This window comes from Cydia pomonella, chromosome 4 (genome assembly GCF_033807575.1).
Source record: "Cydia pomonella isolate Wapato2018A chromosome 4, ilCydPomo1, whole genome shotgun sequence".
In the NCBI taxonomy this organism is placed as follows: domain Eukaryota; kingdom Metazoa; phylum Arthropoda; class Insecta; order Lepidoptera; family Tortricidae; genus Cydia; species Cydia pomonella.
Window position 1 is genome coordinate 13,956,428 of NC_084706.1, and position 22,967 is coordinate 13,979,394.

The following is a 22,967-nucleotide window of genomic DNA, read 5'->3' on the forward strand; positions in this document are numbered from 1 at the left end:
TATATATATATTTAGACATAAATTTAATATCGTACACATTAATTTATTATTTCGGCTGCAGATTTATGTTGGCCATTCAGATCCGCGAGCATCAATTTTCATTTTGATCAGGACAAAAATAAATAAATTTGAATTCTTGACATCTTGAGATGGCGACCATTTTTTTACAATTTTAATTCGGATTCCTATTAAGAAGCCGTTCGAATCCTCAAATATCTATTTTCATCATAATTACAGCAATAAATAAGCAATAGCAGATGGCGGCTGTTTATTCGATTTTGACTGCAGTTATCGATTTTTATCAATTACAAGACCAATAAATTTAAAAAAGCAGAAAATCAAAGTGGGCGAACTGTGTTCATTATTAACCTTGTTTTGCATTAAAAGTCTTCCTGCACACCCTCAGGTGCCGGTTTCTAACTCAATCAGTTCAGTGATACCTACTAGGTAATATTTTATAAGCCTCCTTAAACGCCCAGTTTCCCGCGTACCCACCACAATTTACCAGACAACATTCCACCTACCATACACAGAATAGCTTTTGGACCTTCTAGACTCTTAGATCTTCTAGCTCCATAACCCCTTGATCGATCCTGCTCATGTTAGAACTTAAAAAATATATCGCCCTCAACAAAACGTTTGCCTAATTTCATTTAAATTAGAAGAAATGTCTTAAAGTTAATGCGCAACAAACTATCCTCTGATAGTTCAGTCAAAAAACATCGAGATTCCCCTGGCCAATGGGCCTTGCCCCTTGCCAGTCGTTCGTTCGCTCGTTCATTTAATAATCAAGAGGCTTATAAACAGCACTAAAGATTGCACGTATAAATAAATTCTGCGCTTCAGAATGTTTTGGGTCAGTTTCAGCAAATGAGTATTTTTATGTAATTTCCATGGAATTTTGAAATATTGATTTAATATAATAACATATAATATGATAATTCGTAGAAAAATAAAATAAAGCCTAAATTAATTTCAGGGTACACATATCAATGAAACTTGGAAAGATATTTCAGTTTAAAAATTCAATCCGGGCACGGGATTTTTTCTGTCCATGGGAATTGGATTTTGCTGGCACAGATATTGGTTTTGTAAGAATTATTCCTATTCAAATTATGTTTTATTATTAATCAAAAGTAAAATAATATACTTATAGGATTATTAGGGACCTATTTCACATTTGAGATCTATTGCATGTTTTTAAAGCATCATACAAATAAATGCTTCGATATCAGTAAATGCTTCGTTCACTCTGAACTTCTCTGCTTCGCAGATGATATGAAGATTTTCAAAAATGTTAAATCGATTCAGGATTCATTACTTATTCAATCAGACCTCGTGCGTCTAGATGAATACTGCCGCACTAATAAATTAGATCTCAACCCATCCAAATGTATTTCAATTACATTCTCGCGCCAACGAAATATCGTCCCCTTTACTTATTCACTTAAGGGACAACCCCTGAGCACGGCTAGTTCAGTGAGAGACTTGGGTGTGGTTCATGACTCCAAACTTTTGTTTGATAAACATATTGATGGCATAGTAAGCAACGCTTTGAGAGCTCTAGGATTCTTAATGCGAAACTCCGCTCACTTCACCCAAGCTAAGACTCTTAAAGTTTTATATTGTGCTTTAGTTAGAAGTAAACTTGAATATGCTTCCCAAATTTGGAATCCTTGTTATAATACGTACATTGACAGGATTGAACGCATTCAGAAAAAGTTTCTGAAATACTTAAGTTTTAAGCTTAAAAGTCCGTATCAATCTAATAACTACCTAAGCACTTGCAAAAAACACCATCTAATTCCTTTACAAAAACGTCGCGAAATCGCTGATATAACTTATATACTTAATATCACCACTGGCAATATTGATTGTCCACAACTTCTTTCTAAACTTTCGTTCAATACGCCCACTCGGTCTAAAAGATTTTATCCCCCCCTTTCAGTTAAACGCACTTTATCTAATTATAGGCAAAATAGTTTCCTGTGTCGCGCAGCTCGTAACTTGAATGATTTGTCGAAGGATCTAGATATTGACGTTTTTAATTGCTCAATCCCTAGTGTAAGGCGCAATCTAGTCAATCAATGCTTCTAAATAACATGTTGCAGGTAGTGATATGCTATGGAGTGTGATCTGTAACTTTAATGTATTTGAGCCCGGTCCATGTTGTTCATCTAAATGCGAATATAAGTTGTTTATCTTAGTGTAATTTCATAAGTTATAAGTGTTCTTACTTATTGCTCATATCTATTTCTTGTTCTCTCTTTTTATTCATTGTAACCTTGATATATTTCATATTGTAATATCTTGTGTCACATGTGCTTTTGTATCTAGTGTGTACTTTGTAATTATATATACAGTTTCTATTTGTGAGTTCCTGTAATTGGCTCTGTACTACTATCAAAAAAGTTTAATGTATTTTTTAAAGCTGTTGGAATTCCTTGTATAAATAAATAAATAAATAAATAAATAAAACAGATGATTCAAAAACTTAACTAATGAAGTTAAGGATCTTTCTGAATTAAATAAGAATAAACGTTATTTTTTAGTTTGATTATTATGAATGATTAACAGCCATCATCTGACTTTAAGAAACATCGTCGTAGTTGATTTTAATTTTGTATAATTGAATATCGTATGAACATTTGGACAGCCTTTATGTAGGTTTGTTTAAACGTGGTCTACTTTACTTTACTTACTAATATATATGAATAACTTATATTGTTTTTGTATTTTTATTATATTGGTATTGTAATGTTTTCCTCATATTAAGATATAAATGTGCTATGTCAAACTAGTGTTCGTTAAGAAATGATATTTATTATATAAACATTATTGTGGCCATGTAAATTAGAGAAAAATTGTCGCCCTACCCGTTTTTATATTTCTGTCGTATATTTCTAGAAACATCAGAGACTTGTCAAAATCCTACCTATATAATCTGTTAGAAGACATAATATGACAGAACAGGAAAAGGGAAGTGAAGTCCGAGTCAAGGCTTCACGTGTGATGGTGATTGCCTTTGAAATTTTTCGACAAAAATTTACTCGCGATCTCGGACAAAATTTGAACATCGATCACGAGTTATTTACCACTAAGAAGTTAATGTTTTATATGCTCAGCGATAGTCAATATCATCTAGAAATTAAGTATTTAAGTTTCAATAAGTGATACTAATGCACAGATTTTAGTAGGAATTTTCATTATACTCAAAAACAGATTCCGAACAGGGCACGGGAGTAGTAATTTAAGCCTTGAAGCATTTTTAAGTGTACCTTAAAAACAAATTATTCAGTGAATTCACATTGACCTTGGCGTGGAAGTGTGACTTCTTTATGAAAAAAAAATGAAAGATACGTATTATCTGATGCTACACATCTGATGAAATATTTGATGTAAGGTCTAGTTTTAGGGCGAATAGATACCTTACAATCAACCTTATAGACCAATCAACCAAATAAATATCATCATAATAAATCAAACTTTATAATATTTCATTTTCTGAAGTCTAAGAATTACCTTAATAACAAAGAGAAAATAAACATCTATGATAACTCAACTTGAAATATGTTAGTGACCTCCATGGCACTATTAGTCTGGAGGCAACTGGCCTCTTTGGGAAAAGTCGTCGACATCTCTTCTAAATACCTAAAAGTGGTATGGATATGTTCCTCGTTGTCTCCACAATACGAATTGACCGGTTTTAGTTCATGGAGCGGGACGGGTCGAAAACAAGTTTTCAGTACTTATACCATCCATGCATGGTAAAAAATTATATATTTTCAAATATTTTGTAAACGACTACAGTCATGACTACATGACTACGTTTAATATTCTTTCAAACAACACATCACACAAATTGATCAGTAGAATAGAACACAAGAAATAACTGAATGTCCACGACGGTAGGCCGCTATCTGTCCCCCCCCTTTATTTCGACTTGTCCTCCCCTCCATAAACTAAAACCGGTCAATTCGTATTCTGGAGATAACGAGGAACACATCCATGCCAGTTTTAGGTTAGAAGAGATGTCTACGAAAATCGTGAAGGAGACGACTTGTGGTTAATTTGACTATATTCTATTTAGATACAATGTATATTACCTACACGTTGCACGTAGGATTAAATGTGATGTCATGCAGGAGCAACTGTTCCATTTGTACCCCAAACGACGGCACCTGGCTTTATATTTGACTTTTATTTCTTAGTACTACAGTATAGTTTTGTTTGGCTAGCCGTAATGGAGGAATGTCGCCTGGTTTAATGCAATTTTGTTCCTTATAAAGTGTAGCAGCACTGCAGGCTGAGTATCTGTTGCATTTTGACACTTGCTTAGTTGGTGAAACTGTTATTTCAGCATTTCTCGTAGTTCCAAACCAGCACATAAATGAGAATTACGTTGGGAGTACCTATTGGTATTAGTAAAGAATTACGGATATGGAGTTGCAGATAATCTGGTGGGTCGTTCCCCCATTGTAGAATTACAATGGGGGAACCAAAATAATTCATTTCATCAGCACTCCAATATCGCATTATAGGTATGTGGAATAAACTCAGTAGATTAGCTTTTCTACAAGCTTTTATTTAACTAGTTATCTATGTTTGTACGGGTCAAATCTGGCAAGTGAAATTTGACCCACTTCCTGGTTTAAGCTGAAAATTTGAATACATATGTAAGTTGGGTGACAGTGCAATATTATGGTACAGTCACGTCTGAAAATATTGATACGGACATAGTGTCAAAAATATGTATACACGGCCTTATTTCCCATACCGTAAAATGCTGCAACTTTGCCATTTAAGCTCAATTTTGCCTATTTCATTTCAATTACGATCTCTCGAATTTGCTTAGTTTTTTCTTGTTTTTTACCATTTGGTAGTAATTTTCATTATTCTGGCAACACATATTTCATTTTTTTACAATGGTAACTCCATTGTTGCTCCGCCAGTTACGTATCATAAGTCGGCGTGAGTGGCAGCATTTTTTTAGTGTCTCGCAACTTTTGAATTTTTATCTACGAAAAAGGTGTTTTATGAGAAGTGGTAACGTCCCAGGGTAAGCAAAGACTGTCTATTTCCCATAAGTTTAATATTTTCAAGAAAAGGACATGATTTCAGCATAATAACGTACTAGGCAATATTGGGCAGTGTTTTGGAAACTTGAATGACACAATTTTGCCTGGGTCTAGGGCTGTCACTAGCTGAATTTTATAAATGTACAGAAAAGAGTAAAAATAAGCTTGCCTAAACTGCTTAAATGAGTTTATTTATAACAAGATTTTTATTAACTTGCAATGTTTGTTTAAGTCAAATCTTGCAAGTCGATTTTGACCGACTTTCAGTGTGGGTACCTATGTAGATCTGCTGACAATGCAATAATAAACTAACGTTAACAAAAAAAACTTATGGGTATTAAAATGAAAATTATAAAAAAAAACTTATTGCAATCTGTTATTATATTTTTATTGTAGTTACTTGCAATTGTATATTTATTGTATTATAATTATGTTGTATATTTACTTGTAATTGTCTTTTTCAAAATTTGCAATCTAATTTTCAATCACTTATTAGCAACCAATTGAGGTGTTTGACATACTTATGTAACTTGTGTGACAATGCAATGTTTATGGTACCATCGAGATGGTCTGATGATGGAGACCGAAAATAGCAACTTCTAAACTACACATAATAAACCCACTGTGTTTAGGCTCATTTGATTTGTCTTGCAGTTATCTTTCTTATCGAAATCTGGGTTTTCAGGTGTCAGGTCGATTACAATTGGAGTTCAAAGGTGATGGGTGATTAGAACTTTACAATGAAATAGAACTTTACACTATAATAATGCATTGAAAATTAGCAAAATAGTGTATCTGCAATGTATTTGTAATAAAAAAATTAAAATAAGTTCAAATTATTAAATACTAAAAGAAAAAGAAATCAAACAACATTATATTACATTTGTTTGTTGATTATTTTGTAACTAACAATATAAAGAGATTTTTTTAATAATAATAATTTTTTGTATTGTTTTGTAAGTGTTTTTATATTTTACTTTTATATCCATATTATAAAACATCCTAACCTAAGATATTAAATGAATAAAGAGAATATAATTTTTTGGCACAACCCTACAGATAACGATATTTTTGTATAGAAAGTTTGTGGAACCTGCTACAACTTTACCTAGTGCATGTGAAAAAAAAAGTATTAAGCTTATGGCAATAATTTGACTGTCAGGGACAAGCATAATGTCTCATGCACAAGAGTAAATATTATTGCAAATAGCAACACCTTATTTATGAAGATATCCGTCTAGGCAAAGTTACGTCTTAAGCCTACAACTTTGCCTGCCACTTTGATTGCTTGTAAATCGGAAATACAGTATGATTAGGTAATGAGATTTGAGTCTTATCTGGTAAGGCATAGGGTATGTTTTCCGACTAATACTCATGAAACTCATAATGAAAAATAGGTTCACAGATATAAGAAAAAAACGTCAAAATCCAGGCAAAGTTGCAGCATTTTACGGTATATTAAGGGAGTGTATACATATTTTTGACGTCGAAAAATTGCTTATTTGCTATTTATTTTACTAGATTTAGTTATAAAATTCAACATGTATTATAATCCCTATACAATACAAATACTCTTTATTGCACACCTCAATAAAAGAAAACAATACAAAAGAAAACAGAAACATAAGCACAGGTAAACAACATGGGGTCTAATTGCTAAAAAGCGATCTCTTCCAGGCAACCTTTGGGTAGCGAAAATAAAAAAAAATTACATTGTCAGTAAGTAGGTTTACATACACATACATACAAAATAGACTGCCAAAATCTCTCCCTTTTGATTTACCTACGCGTTGGTACTGGATAAAAATAACTGTACGAAAGTGTGATCAAGAAAACATTAAATGTGATAATTAAGTAGGTAAGTAGGTAAATTGAAAAAAATCTAAGTTTGACAATCACTGCAATTTTTTTAAATGGGTGAAGATTTTATTGATTCTTTCCGACCTTTACCTGGAAGGGTCAAAATCGTATATCGGTCTACAGCAATCCTAGGTCTGTTTTTGATTGGATTGTTTTATAAATAAACATCTAAAACGAAATTATACATTAACACAATTACAAAAACACATTTTCATCACAATACACAAAATAAATTACAGGGCAAAGATCTGTTACACGAAAAAATCACGAAATTTACCTTGCTTGTGTGATTGCGCATAGCACAAGCCCGACATCCCTTGTGGCGCGGTGACACTGGCAGTCGAGCCAATGAAATGGCGTCTACACAATGTTGCCAACATCAAAAAATAAAGCCAAATTAGGAAGAAATGAATTTGCTACGTTCTTCACCCACATCCGGTATTAACTCACCATACCTTAATCGTTGAACCGCCGCATTTCAAAATGGCCCTTATTTTGATATCGGCTAGCCGTAATGTAAATTTGCTATCTAGTGGTTTACTTGTGACGCACAAGTGTGAGCAATGCAGTCTTGCAATCAAATTGTTAATGGGTATTTATGATGTTTTAATCAAAATAAGCAGGTTGTACCTATTATCCTACTTAGTCTTATTTACAGGCCTTTCATAGTAAACATTACTAAACATAAGCACTACATGACCTGTAATGTAAAAAAGCGGCCCAGTGCGAGTCGAACTTGCCCATGAAGGGTTCCGTACCATTTATGACGTATTAAAAAAAGAAACTACTTACTAGATCTCGTTCAAACCAATTTTCGGTGGAAGTTTGCATGGTAATGTATATCATATATTTTTTTTAGGTTTATCATTCTCTTATTTTAGAAGTCACAGGGGGGGGCTACTTGTCCACACACTTTACTTTGGAAGAGTCTCTCGCGCAAACTATTCAGTTTAGAAAAAAATTATATTAGAATCCTCAAAATCATTTTTGAAGACCTATTCATAGATACCCCACAGGTATGGGTTTGATGAAAAAAAAATTTTGTGTTTCAGTTCTAAGTATGGGGAACCCCCAAAATTTATTGTTTTTTTTCTATTTTTGTGTGAAAATCTTAATGCGGTTCATAGAATACATCTACTTACCAAGTTTGAACAATATAGCTCTTATAGTTTCGGAAAAAAGTGGCTGTGACATAATCGGACAGACAGACGAACATGACAAATCTATAAGGGTTCCGTTTTTTGCCATTTGGCTACGGAATCCTAAAAAGTACAAAAAACCGGTTTGAAGTGACAGGCCATTACGGGTATATTTAAGAATAGAATAGAATAGAAATCTTTATTGCGGAACCACGGTACATAACAGTTGTTACATTAAAGAGTGTGAAAACACATGGCACCCTTTTCTTAGTACTACGTGGTATTTTGGTTATATTACGGCGATCGACTGTTCGTTGTTGGTGTATTTTTTCTCATTTTAACCATTAACATGTTATGCACATCACTATTCCTGTCGCGAACGTATTGCGTTGCGAACCAGCTAATATTTGCCAACGTCATGGAGTAGATGGCGCTAGTAGTCAAATTTAAGTTAAGTAACCGCTTCTAGGTTATTGGGATTTTTTGACGGAAGTTGAGAGGGTAGATGAGAACGACAGTAGGAAAAAGGAGGTTGTGTGCGAACAAATCTGCGCGGCAATGATATTTGCTTTTAGATCAAGTCAAGAACGTTCTTATGGTGTTATTAGAATAATGATGTGTCTCTGGTATATTGTGACCAACGTTATCAGTACTCAGAGTGAACAGTGATCCAGTGAGGCTAATATGAACTTAAGGTAAACTTTGTGTGGGGAATGGGGTCGCTATAAGGGGAGGTTTGGAGGCGACTCTAAGCTCAAGAAACCAGGTGGATAATCATGTGATACTCATGTTATATGTAGGTAATAAAGTAGGACACCTGCACAACTTATATCGTCATCTCACTAACATCCAGGCCTCGTATAGGTATGTAGTACATTTACATATCGCTTTCCAGTATCCGTAAAAGCATTAGCTCATTCGATAGGTTAATAAGTATGGTGAGCTTGACGACAATTCCTTCTGTGTTTAGAAACTGTCTCCGCCTCCAATTCGTGCGACAAGGACAACTGCAGCTCGGACTAAAATTCACACGCAAAAAACTAAAAAATCGAGGTTTTGCTCTCAACTGTTTCCTCCTCCAAAACGCAATCAATCTTTATGAAATTTTGGAAACTGCAAGAGGAAGAAATAATCTATGCCGCTATGTTTTGATTTTTTGGATATTTTTTGTCATATTTGTATACTGTGCCTTTTTTTACAGCCAATTCAATTGAGCCGTTTTTGCGATTTTCGAGGCACTGTATGTTTCTTCAAAATAAAATAATCCAAAAAAGCAAAACATAGCGGCACAGATATTAATGAAGTTGATCTTATTTGAAAAAACACTGCTCTAGGTTAAAAATCCAGGGAGGAATCAGTCGAGAGCGTTTGTATGGAAAAATCGCAACTAGGAATTCCTCTTAAGCCTTACACTTATGCGGCTAACGTCCTGACCACTAGACCACCCGGTCGATTCCCCTTGGTCACTGTTCTTATCAGTGTGTGATATCTATGTCAGTTTTTGTGCATTTGATTATAATAAATATCTTATACCTTTAAACGAGCAATTCTTGTATATATATATGTATATATATTTCCGGGATCTCGGAAACGGCTCTAACGATTTTGCTGAAATTTGGTATATGGGGGTTTTTGGGGGTAAACAATCGATCTAGATTAGTCTTATATTTGGGAAAACGCCTGTTTTCGAGTTTGCATGCGTTTTTCTTTCGACGCAGAATATGGTCGCTAATTTCATGTTGCCGGCCACTGTCCGTCTGGTCCAGCGGGTTAAGACGCGGACGGCTAGAAACGAGTGTTACGGGTTCGAATCTCGCCCGGTGATTAAGTTTTTTTTTTATATGTTCAAGTTTATACATAATTTTTTAATTTTTATTGTTTTAGACAAGTTTAATTTAGTAAAAAAATGTAGTTAAGATTATCACCTATACACCACCATATTACAATAAATAGTTGTAAGTTATAACCGAGCAAAGCTCGGTCGCCCAGGTACTTTTGTTTCTAATCGTACATTTTGCAAAGCAGTACCTAGTACCTTTAGAAATAAAAGTCGACACACATTTAAAAACATACTCGATCATTCAAGTTAATATTAAGTATAAAAGCTGGGTCCATTAGAATCTGCAAAATGAGACGGTCAAATCCCTGGTGGGGTGATGTATGCAAATTAGTTGACAAGTTCAGAGTCCCTCGGGCATCGTGGCCGGTTGCGCAGCACAGAATTAATGGATGCTACTCGTACTAAAGGAGTATCCGCCAATACACAGCAAAAATGTAGTCTCGCCTTTATAACGATTTTCACTAGCCTTGGCTATTTGCTAGCTTTGAATCAACTCTGCCATATACGGGTACATATCAAAATTACAAGAACTGATGTGCTTCTTGATCTGATTTGTTTATATCATCAAGTGAATTTTAGGACCTACATTTCATTAAAATAAATTGTCAAAGGAGAGTCTACGTGTTAGATTTGGCTCCGCGAAAACCGCCGAGAAGTCCAGAACATCATTGTTTTGTGTACGTGAAAGTCATACATATAGTTAATAACTAGTGGCTCTGTGAGCTGTAGACCTCGAGAACCTCCATGGCTTAACCATTTTGAAAAAAAAACCAAATGATGCATGGATAAAAAAAATATTTAACTATAAAACGTGCTTACATAATTTCACGAGAATCGGTTTATAAATGCGACCTGTAGAGAAGAATATCCGGACATACGAAAGCAAAAACTGAAACGAAGACCTTCGCTAACGCTCAGCCAATAAAACGATGGCAAAAAAAGTCAAATCCGTAAATTCTTAAGGGGCCCACTGATTAAGAGTCCGCCGGACGGAATCGGCCTGTCAGATAAAACAAAAAGTTGACAGTTCCGAACAACGGACAGGCCGATACCGTCCAGCGGACTGTTAATCAGTAAAAGTGTACACAAATATTTTTTATACAAGTTTGCTGAGTTCGCACCTGAATGCTTCGTAGGGGGTGGGAGGGGGCCAAGAAAATGTGACATGTTGTGACGTTTGAAATGTGACACGTTTTCATCTCTCCCCTCCTTTTTTTTTTTTTTATACTACTTCGGTGGCAAACAAGCATACGGCCTGCCTGATGGTAAGCAGTCTCCGTTGCCTATATACACCTGCAACTCCAGAGGAGTTACATGCGCGTTGCCGACCCTAACCCCACCCCCCTCGTTGAGCTCTGGCAACCGAAGTCCGTTCCTCCTTGGAGAGATCAAAAAATCATGAAATTCGTGTGATGTAATTTATGGGTGACCCCTTTGAAATTATATCATAAGTAGATATAGGTCTAACTACGTGATGGGTCGGCAGAACTATATATACGAACAAGTCAGAGCGAAATGTACGCGCGAATGGCAGCTAACTGTTATGATTCCAATATTATATAATTATCGGTTTTTAACGTCAGGTGATTCGAATTGGCCTGTTTATCAGTCATTTACGGTTAAACAGTGTTAACATCACGTGTAACGTCAATTTACATACTGTTTTTAATAAGATATTTCTAACCATTTGCGTGTATAATATTATATTAGAGAATTATTTAGCAAGAACACCCAACTTTAAAATAACAGTTTAACTTACCATCATTTAGGCAGGCATTAGTGATAATAGAAGTTCACCAAAATTTTCATTTTCGAGCAAATGCACAAGTTGAGCAAAAACAAACAAAGACGCCTATCTGTCTTCATCCTAATTTGGTCATAGTCATAAATAAAATGTCCTACGCTGACTCTAGGTTATTATATGTATTACCTTAGTATATCAGATGACAGTAGAACTTAAATAATAGTTCTTATTTATTAGTATTATTTATTAATCATATAGAAAATGCGTATTTTTCTGTCTTAAGCAAAATTGCTTTTTTTTATTACGAAAATGTAAGCATTTGACCACAATCTCACCTGATGGAAAGTGCCGATGCAGTCTAGGATGGAACATGCTTACCTAAAAGATGTCTATTCGCTCTCGATTTAAAAAGGTCCAAGTTATAGTGGACTGGGAATAGATTTGCAGGAAGTGAATTCCACTCCTTAGCCGTTCGCATGATAAAGCTGGATGCGTAGCGTTTAGTGCGAATCAGTGGTAAATTAACGACGTAAGGGTGAAACGCAAGTCCGCGTCTAGTCCCACGGTAGCAGAACGGAGATGGGGGGGCTTTGATAGTAATAAACAAAAAAATACCGGTCAAGTGCGAGTTTGCGTCCCGTTTTTGTCCCGTATACCGCTGCAAAATACCTAGTATAAATGGTCACAATCTTCTCTGTTTAATCATCACCTATGTGAGTTAAAGCTATGTGAATACGTATTATTATATTACTTACAAAATACAAACATACAACATATATCAAACACCTAATTCTTAACAAGGAACTGGGTATTTGGCAGAGTTACTAGACTCGATAGTTAAATTACTAGTTTACTTAGTGACAAATATTGCAAGTGACAACAGACAGTAGTACGAAAATATAAACAGTTTCTATGCCAGTTTTAATAAGTGTCACATACTCGTATCGTAATAGCATTACTGATGACAGTGAGTGATATTGATGCCTGAGTACAGTGCCAGCATAAATACACACATGCAACATCCAATACATTCCAAGTTTCATGCAATTTCAGCATGTCCTTATAAAATGAGAGCGTAACTTTGATTGTATGGGTTCTTGTGACGATTAAGATTAAATTTGATTTGGTAAAATTAGTAATTTGTATCAATCCGTTTTTTTTTAAAGTGCACGTTGGTGTAAGCGAAGAGCAAACATTTTCGCCTTTGCATAAAGCTATCCTGAACCTAAAAGTGTTTACCATTTCAGTGAGAACAACAGTTTTTTTCTACATAGTTATGAAACAATATGGCTACTTTAAATATTTAAACATCTCTCTTTATGCGGAAGTTTAGCCCTTAACTTTTCCAAGGTAAAGGAGGTTCGAGAGCCATCGTCTTAAGCCGAGGGTGCATTTTAATTTTTCCCACCTCGTTCCTTCGAGATACGCAATATTTTTTAAACTTCTTCCAGTTTTATGGCGGTGTTAGTATAATCAGGAGCCATTATTTAGGATTGGATTGCGTTTTGCTCTATAATTTTGAAGAAAGTTGCTTTGATTTTTATTTGTGTGGAACATAATTATTATATTGTTTATCTTGATTTGTTAATACAATTAAAGTTAACAATATTAGATATTCGTTTCACAAAACATATTATAAGAATTTAAATAGAACGCGAATATATTGTAGCGCGCAACAATCACACAAGATTATATTTAAATGTATGTTTACATGATTTATATATATGTGTAACGGTAAACTAGTAAATTAGAAAAACAGGTTTTTACGGTAATATTTAAAATCCATCAATAGCAAGTCTAACGTAACGTAGCATTAGCTGATCAAACTCAAGAAACTGCTTTTCAACATGCAAGTCATAATTCCAGTTTTGAAGTACGACCTAAATTAATTAGTCAATGTCCCGTTGAAAAACTTTAGTCTAAATCTGTCTGCAGCTAGAGCTGCAATATTTTATTCAGAAAGTTGGCGCAGATAACTGACGAATAAAACGAATTTACTTATCAAGTTCGTACACTTATTTAAGGACCTTGCAATGCAAAATTAAATACTAATGCAGCTTCTCGTAATATAAAGCCTGCATTTACTAGAATTATCTTCGTACAAGAGAAAACATTACCTAAACCGTAATAAAAAAAAATCTACATTTACATCCTTAGTGGAGAAGTTAAATGGTGCATAGCTACCTGCTTAAACAGAATTATCTTCGTACAAGAGAGAACATTACCTAAACCGTAATAAAAAAAATCAACATTTTCATCCTTAGTGGAGAAGTTAAATGGTGCATAGCTATTTGCTTAAACATTTAGTGGTCCGTGTATTACCTCTGCTCGTGAAAATATGCTATATGGTCGCTATGATATCACCACCAGGCTAAAAACTGGAATTATTCGCTTGCTCGGGTACTACGGTAATTGTTTGCTACTGAGTGAAACACATTTTTTTCATCACACCAACCCTAATAAAAAAACCAGGTCACTCACGTATATAAAGTCGATAATTGCTCGACATGTTTCGCTCCATAACGAGAGAAGCGAGGGAAAAATTCGTGATTCAGCGAAAAGTACAAGAGACTATTGAAATTAGTCGTCAACCGAATTTTAACCGTGATTGTGGTTGGTCAGTGCCTCCTAGCTGGAAAACTGTGTTATATACTACGCCGGTGGTCAGTGTGGACGAACTATTAGCGAATGACGTAGTGTGAGTGTTGTGTGCAACCCATCATCTGACAATAATGCCGAAAACGAGGGTAGTTCCTCGTCTCCCCTGCCACCGCCTTCGCCCGCGCCGATTAACGGTCGCGCTCTGTGAAAATGCTCCTCCATGTCCTTCCATCTCAGATGCGTCACTCAAGAGAGTCGACGAGTTTAAATATAGACTTTAGGTTGCTAGTATTGCAGATAAAATGAGAGAAAGGTTTCTCTCATTTTATCTGCGTTGGTATGACTATGGTTGGGTCTATGGTTGCTAGGTTGGTATGGTATATTCTTCGCGTCTTATAATATGTTATGAGACGCGAAGATGACCACATTACAAAAAGAGTACTTGCCATAGAATAGGGTAATCGAGGCCCGGGACTACAACCAGCCACCTGGATACAAACTAATTAAAACGACTTAAAAGCTATCAATGTAGTACCAGAGACAACCCGAAACCGTGTGATGTGGCGCAAAAATACTTTTAGGAGGGCTGCTCCAAGTAAAATGGGATAAAAGCCAGGACCAAGAAAACTGTAATTTATATCGGGACGATGGTTTTAGGACTTCAATTATGTGAAATCGAGTGATAATCCTAGTGAGAAAAACGTTCAAGTAGATAAACAAAAGGAAGTGCGGGTAGATCGAAAAACTCACACCGCAGGCTAATTAATTTAGCCCCTTACTAACATTGAAAATTTAAGCACAGGTTATATTCATACATATTCCCGCTTCAATACCTAAGAAGTGTTTTTCTTAGGTGTGAATTGGTATATTACTTATAACTTACAGCACAGACTGATAATATCGTGCGTTCAAGTTTAAAAAAAATCTAGCTTTGACAATATTCAAGTTGCCGTTTCAGAACGCTATCGATCGATCGTGCGTTTAATTATATGCTTTAAAACCTGTGGGTTACAATCAATGTAGGTATATATTAAATTCTTTAATTCGGGGTTATATATTGTGTTACCTCATATTTTAATTAAAGTAAACGTTATAATTTCATGTTATAATAATAAGATCAGTATAATTAATTTTTTGTTTGAATTTATATATATACAGATTGGTCCCGTTTTTGTCAAAACTCAGTTCGATCAGCAATAGGTACCTAGTGGAACTCAGGTTTGGTGCAACATAGGCACCTGAGTTCCACTAGGTACTGCCAGGGTTTAGCATCAGCTCTATCTTGGATACTGCTCTTCCAAGTGCTCATCAAGACGAGTCGGATGACCAAATCAGCGTGTTCCTATGTTGCACAAAACCTGAGTTTCCCTAGTTACTGCCAGAGTTCAGCATCAGCTCTATCAAGACGAGTCGGATGACCAAAACAGTATAGTAGTATAGCAGTAAGTATTGGTATATATTACATAAATATATTATTGTTGTATATAGTTATCTACATTTTACATTTATATACCTATATGTACCTATATTTACATTAACTTAGTACTTAAGTATTATAAATTAAGTTTTAAGTGTTATTTACATACTCTGCTCCAACTTTGCTTCTCCGTTTGGACTAAAGGTTGACTGGTAAAGAATGCCTTGTAGCATTAAGTCCGCCTTTTATAACTGTATATTTTTACTGTGCAATAAAGTTTAAATATATAAATAAAATCCCAACAAAAAAAAATTCATGTAAAATGTTGCCAAGACGAAACCATAAAGCTCGCACCGTAAAAATGTTATCAGATCTCTTGTAGAGCCAAGCTTCTAACTCTACAAGTCATAACTTCACAAACTCTTCACCTTAGTCAAAATACTATATGTGGCTTGACCGTTTCTTTACTATAAGATATATTTCATAATAAAAAAAATGAATAGTGAATAAATTTTTCACCTTACGCCCATGTGACGGTAGAGAAACTGCCAAGCCATATACATTATACAGTGTATATAGTATTTTGACTAACAAGGAAAGGTACCCAACTGTCCGGTTCCGATTTGATTTATATTTATATATGTTATAGTGTAGTCTAAAATAACAGACACGTATTTTTTTTTAGCTGCCCAAACTCAACCTATTGGGAGAAATTGTCCTCCAAAGTACTAAAAAATTACTAAATCTTCTAACCCCTATAGAAAGTGATGCTCAAGCAAGTTAATAGTAAGTTAATGGCTGGTTTGGGAATATGTTTGAAAGCAGCAAAAAATAATGAGCACGTGTTTTGTTATATCGGCTAAAACTGTTTTTTTCCTAAAAAAATCGACATTCGAAGTTTTATAATATCTTATCGCTAAAGTTACACATAAAGACGGGTGTTTTTTTAGGAAAACTTGAGTTTAAGCAGATATAACAAAACACGTGTACATTATTTTTTCCTGTTCTCAAACATATACTCAAACAAGCCATTAACTAGCAAGTTGCTTGAGCATCACTTTCTATAGGAGTTAGAAGATTTAGTAACTTTTTAGTACTTTGGAGGACAATTTCTCCCAATAGGTTGAGTTTGGGCAGCTAAAAAAAAATACGTGTCCGTTATTTTAGACTACTCTATAACATATATAAATATAAATCAAATCGGAACCGGACAGTTGGGTACCTTTCCTTGTAAGGTGTAGAGTTTGTGAAGTTAGGGCTTGTATAGTTAGAAGCTTGGCTTTACAAGAGATCTAATAACTTTTTTACAGTGCGAGCCTATGGTTTCGTCTTGGCAAAATTTTACATTTTTTGTTGGGTAACAGCTTTAGGATACTGTTGGGGCTGCCGCGCTATTGCAGTGCATCGATGATGTTTCGCGGAAGATGTACAGACGGCTTCCATGCCATAATGCGCAAGCGCATTGCGTCCTTGGCGAGGCGCCTGCGCGGCAGCCCCAATAGCCTCCTTCAGACGGTGGCAGCGCAGCGCGTAGACGGCCCATCCCAAACAGGGCATCTAACTGACTGGAATTTATTACTTTTATTTTATTCGTAATTTTTTTTATTTTTACGTGTTATTGATTGTAATTTAAATGTATTTTCAGTGCAATGATTTTTTTCTAATTTTGTAAACAATTTTTTAATTGAGTTATGGATCGCATGTATCTGAAATAAATGAATTTATTTATTTATTATTATACTTTTTCTCTCCATCTATACCTACGTAAGTGTATGAGCTGCATTTGTGGCATTCAGCTAGCAGCTCGGAGATAATGCCAGTTTATTCACACTTTTCAATATATTTCTGCCGTAAAAAAGACTGATCCGCAAAGCTAACTTATGAAACTTAAGTCCTTCTTACGTAAACGATTAAAGTAATCACAAGCAGTACGCCCGTGCGTCATGCTACCAGAATTAGATCAGTCGGGTTAGCTAAGGTCAACGCAATTAGTACTTAATTGGCCAAAGGGGGTCCATTAAACCAACTTTTACGAACGTCATATCATAATCTTAAATTCAGTTTAAATTGTGCGTTATTTGAACAGTGACGTGGATTGTGGTAATGTTTGTTTGAAATAGACTTTGCTGTTGTGCAAGTTTTTAGTGGGGTATGTCTTAAACATGTTTTTTGCATGGTAGAACCCTGGACTTTCTTTAATAGAAGAGAGAAATTTCGCGGCATAAACAATAATGATAAATTCTTAGGTTATTTTTTTTACAATAAAGAGTTTATATTAGGAATTGTGAAATCAAAATTAAATTTTAGTAATTTAGGTACCGCTAACGTCTACACAGGTGCAAAACTGCAAACTGCTATAAACACGTTCATATTATTTATTTATTTTTACAAGGGAGCAATGTTGTTATTTAAGCGCTCGTGCTAATATTGAAACCTGAGCAAGCGAAAGATTCCATGAATGTTGCTAGGGTTTCCAGGCACGAGGGTTAAATAAAATTAAGTGGGCTTATAATAGTGATTTTTGTATTTTCATCGGTAAATGAAGCATTTACATTAAAAAATCGGCCAAGATCATGTCGGGCCATGCTCAATGTAGGGTTCCGTAGTTACTTACTTATTCTGAAAGAATAAGCTAAACAGGGGCTATTAGTTAGTGTCATGTACATTATAAGCATAAGGGAGTAAGTACACTTCGCAGCGCTTTGTACGTCCTTTTACTAAGTAGAGAAGACTTTTTGCAATAATTCAAAAGCAGCTGGACCGATCATGTTCGCTATAGTTATAATTGAAAGTACTTATTAAGCTTATGTTTTAAGATTTATTGGACCCATTGAAAAGTTAGAGGGGGGGGGGGGGGACACATATTTTCAAAAAAAAATCACTTTATCAAAAAATGGTGGTTGGGGTAATTTATGGAATATTATTAAGCGGTTTAAGGACTGCCTGTCTAAACGCTCCCAATCTGTTAAAATCAACAACTACGTCCGTAGAGAAGAAACCATAAGCAGGGTAGCACCTTGGGCCCCACGCTGTTACAAATGTACATAAACCAATTATGCCAGATGTCCCTCGATACCTGTAAAATTATAGCCTACGCCGATGACACAGCCCTACTCTTCCATGGATCTTACTGGGCTGAGACTAAAATGTAGTGTTCTGTTAGGCAACTATACATCCTTCGTACAATTAGGGACATTCCCGGTGAACCACCTTAAGGGCGAAAATCTTTTAAACGTTTTGCAGGCGGTGAGGCGATAACACAAAAGTGATGACCAATATGCATGGCACTTAAAAAAGTGGGTGCGAAAAAAAGGGTTAGCTCAGGTAAAGTTTATTTTCGTCCATTGTCTTTGTGATGGCTGGCATTTGCGAACTAAGATAAGGAATCCTATATTCATCCTAATTGGTTATATTTATGGGGAGGCGAAATCTCACCTAAATAACAACAACTAATAAACTGCCCTTACTACTTATTGTTTGTCTCATTACCTGCTTTTATCCTTTTCATTATTAAGATAAAGAATTCTTAATGCATCGTAATTGGGAGGCGGAGTTTAGCTTGCTCATAAGGATCGAGGCTAAAAAGTTCTGAATTGGTTCACCTCGAATGTCCCCGATTGTACCATTCTACGTAGACACCGACATCTTCATTTATCCGTGAAAGCTGTGGCACCTAAGTCCAAAATACAAACATGATTTAAATCACAGACCTATCAAGAGACTGAATCACTTTTGAACCCTATCAAGTAAGTCATTTTGCTAACCCTGGTTCCTTTCAATCCCTCTTTCAACTCTCAACCTCGCTAACACAGAAAACTGTAACAAACCCACAGTTAATACGCAAATCCTATATAATCAATAATCACACATAAACACTCAACTTGTAACTAACACACACAGCCGCTTTTGTGTTTTTGCCTTTTGTTCATATAATTTTTAGATTCTTTACATTTCTACTATTACATTTGTAATTTAGTGTAAGGCTGAAACATATTGTATTAGGTTTCAGGTAAATAAAGATTTGTTATTTATTAATATTATCTTTATATAATATACAAATACATATAAAATATCCATGACTCAGGAAAAAATATCCGTGCTCATAACTCAAATACATGTCCTTACCGGGATTTAAACCCAGGACCTTCGGCTTTATTGACACGGTCACTAGCCACTAGGACAGACCGGTCGTAAAGATGATCAACCAACACTATCATTTATGTCCTTCCCCGGGTCTCCAACTATCTCAGTCTCATACGGTTCAGTTCAGCAGTTTAAGTGTGAAGAGGCAAAAGACAGACAAAGTTACCTACTTCGCATTTATCTATCATAATCTTTCGTACCTATACGATTTTAATTTGGTAGGTAAGACCAGATTCTGATTACACAGTAATTATAAAACCGTACCTGACAAAATATATACTGAAAATACATTTATATAACAACATCGTATTTTAATTATTAATTCAGTTGCGATGGCAGATACCTGACGTCAATATTCACCTTGTGTTAATAAATAAACTCATTCGAAAATTTTGACATGTTCTGAAGAACAAAATTATATAATAAAGGAAGTAGAATTAATGTTAAACTCAAACTCACAAGTAAATGAAAGTCTACGGGGAAGCGAAGTATTGTCACATCAATCAACGGTTGAGAGTGTTGAGACGCAAAAATTAAAACCCTTTAACTACTAGGGTTGTCGAGCGTTAAGGTGTAACAATGCTCAATCGCAATCGTCTGGATTAGAATAAAAACTGTACGGATATGATGGTCGTTCTTGTCTAAGTGTCAGCGTGGTAAAGCGGTATCCGTCACTTTCTATCCCGCGGTGTTAAAAAGTAACAGTTGATTTGTCACGTGGATACTAACACGCCTGTTGGTCAAGTTTATGTCAGACTACGGTTAATTGAGAGTTCTGTGCCTGAATGCGATACATAAAGGTAAAAATTAGAATTTGCGACACAAGGTGAAGTTCTAATCGCAACTACAGCAGCGAAAGTTAAAAATTTTATCAATAAAAATTGACACATGGCCTAGAGCTTCAGTGATGTAGATATCAAGATAAAATTGAGAGCCCCAAATAAACTTTCAAGATAGGATATCTCGAAAACTATTGAAGATATCGAAAAACATGACCAAATTAAACTAGGAGGAAATTTGATTAGCTTTCGTTTTGTTTAAGAAATCATGTGGCTCAGTTTCGGCTCAAGGGCTACGGCCGCCGGGGACTTTTGATATGTTCACCTCCTAACTAGTCCAAACAAAGTAACCAAGCCAAAAATTGTGTTCCAAGCATTTCCCTCTATAACTTTTTTTGAGCATCCATTGCCTGGCTTAGTAACGAAAGGCATAACTTACTGACATTATTGAGTTGATAATATATGCAATAAATTCTCCTTCTTGTATACAGGACCTTGTCCCATTTACACAAATGTACATACTGATACTAGGTTATTGTGCTGTGAATAAACAAATATCAAGTTAACAAAATGCACCTCTTAAATTACATAATAGCGTATCATTAGGTTCAATCATGTTTCACTTGAGTGAGGAACCTTTATAGATAGGATTGAAGGTACCTTCGTCAATTATTCTAAATTAATGTGGTCTAAAAGCTGGCAACCCTTACCTACCATAAACCCACGTCGAAACTTTTAACTCTGCAAAGTTTGTTTACTTCCTCAACACTAATGTTATTTGGTATGCCTGCGACTTTCGGTATGGTGCTTACCTACTTACTTTAAGCGGTGGAGAACGATATTTAATCTTGGCTAACTTTTACTGAATACCTATACTTAATGTTATATCTGCGATTGATTCATTATGTAGGTATACGGTTACGATTTTATACCGGGAATTTGGAAAGGGATATTTTAACTGTCATACTAGAGTATTTTGTGCAACACGTACCTATATATGTAATAAGGGTTCTTAAAATACAGGGGTTGAAGCCAAAACGAGATGAGCTGAAGTCGAGATTTGTAAAGACGCGCCCGAGATTTTAAGACCAAATTACTTATGTACCGTTGTAGTACCTACACAATATTTAGGGTTCTGTACCAAAAAGGTACAAAACGTACCTTTATGACGCGACTCTGTCCGTCTATCCGATTGACACATTGCTAAATATCTAGAGAACTACCTAATTTTAAACAAGCAGAAACGTCTGCGAACGATGCTATTAAGGTTAGAATACAAAAGTGGAAAAATTACCTACTACCTTTTTTTCGCTGGCTATGGATGAGGTCTTGGTGGCTCAGTTGGCAGAGCGCCAACTGAGCCACCAACGATGTGAACAAACAACCATTCCTCTTATCTCCGAAGTTTACCAACAAAATAAAAATGTTTTTTTTTACATAATATTAAGATTACTATTACAAAAAATATAATTATAACTATCATCTTAACTTTAAAAAAATATCTATAATTATTTCCAAATTAATTTGCACTTTAACCTCCTGTATACTATTCTTGAAATTTCTTGGTAATCACACTAAAGACACTTTATTTCAAATAAAATATATATTTTTTTAAATTAGTTCACACGATACAGAACTATCCTTGAAAAACCAGCATACATATAGGTTGCGCAAATTAGTAAGCCAATTTGCCGATAGCAGCGATTGATAATAAACATAGATGTCGAACTAGCTCTGCAAAATGACCCCACACACATTGTGCCGAAGCGGGCGGGGCGTCAACTTTGTGCCGTGGAGTTATTTAGTTCGCAAATGGCGGCCCGTTGTGACAGTCATAGTAAGAAGTATTCAAATTATATCTTTAACGAAAGAAATATGCCTTATTGTGCGGATGATGTGCTAGTCGTTCCAACAAACACTGGAAAAAATATGGGATTACTTTTCACGTATAGTTTAGCTAGGATCATATTATTTTGATTTCTCTCGATCACAACAGGCTTTATATGGCGATGATGTTATGCATTTTAAACAACCATTGATATTAAGAAACTTCCATTTTTAATTTGTTAAGGTTGTTATTTTAATAATTTAAATTTGTGATAGTAGGTAAATACGAATCGCCGTTGTAGGTGGTTTTTTTATACTACGTCGGTGGCAAACAAGCATACGGCCCGCCTGATCGTAAGCAGTCTCCGTAGCCTATGTACGCCTGCGACTCCAGAGGAGTTACTTGCGCGTTGCCGACCCTAAACCCGCCCCCCTCGTTGAGCTCTGGCAACCTTACTCACCGGCATGCAGGAACACAACACTATGAGTAGGGTCTAGTGTTATTTGGCTGCTGTTTTCTGTAAGGTGGAGGTACTTCC

The 22,967-nt window shown here is 35.4% G+C and overlaps 1 protein-coding gene across 1 annotated transcript in view; it reads left to right on the forward strand.

Moving 5' to 3' along the window:
- Window positions 1-16,534: 16,534 nt before the first annotated feature.
- Window positions 16,535-22,967, forward strand: part of LOC133517124 (hemicentin-2-like) — a 217,322-nt gene continuing 210,889 nt past the window's right edge. The window contains exon 1 of the mRNA XM_061850284.1: window positions 16,535-17,828. The gene's annotated coding sequence lies outside the window, so the exon portion shown is untranslated. The remainder of the gene's footprint in view (window positions 17,829-22,967) is intronic.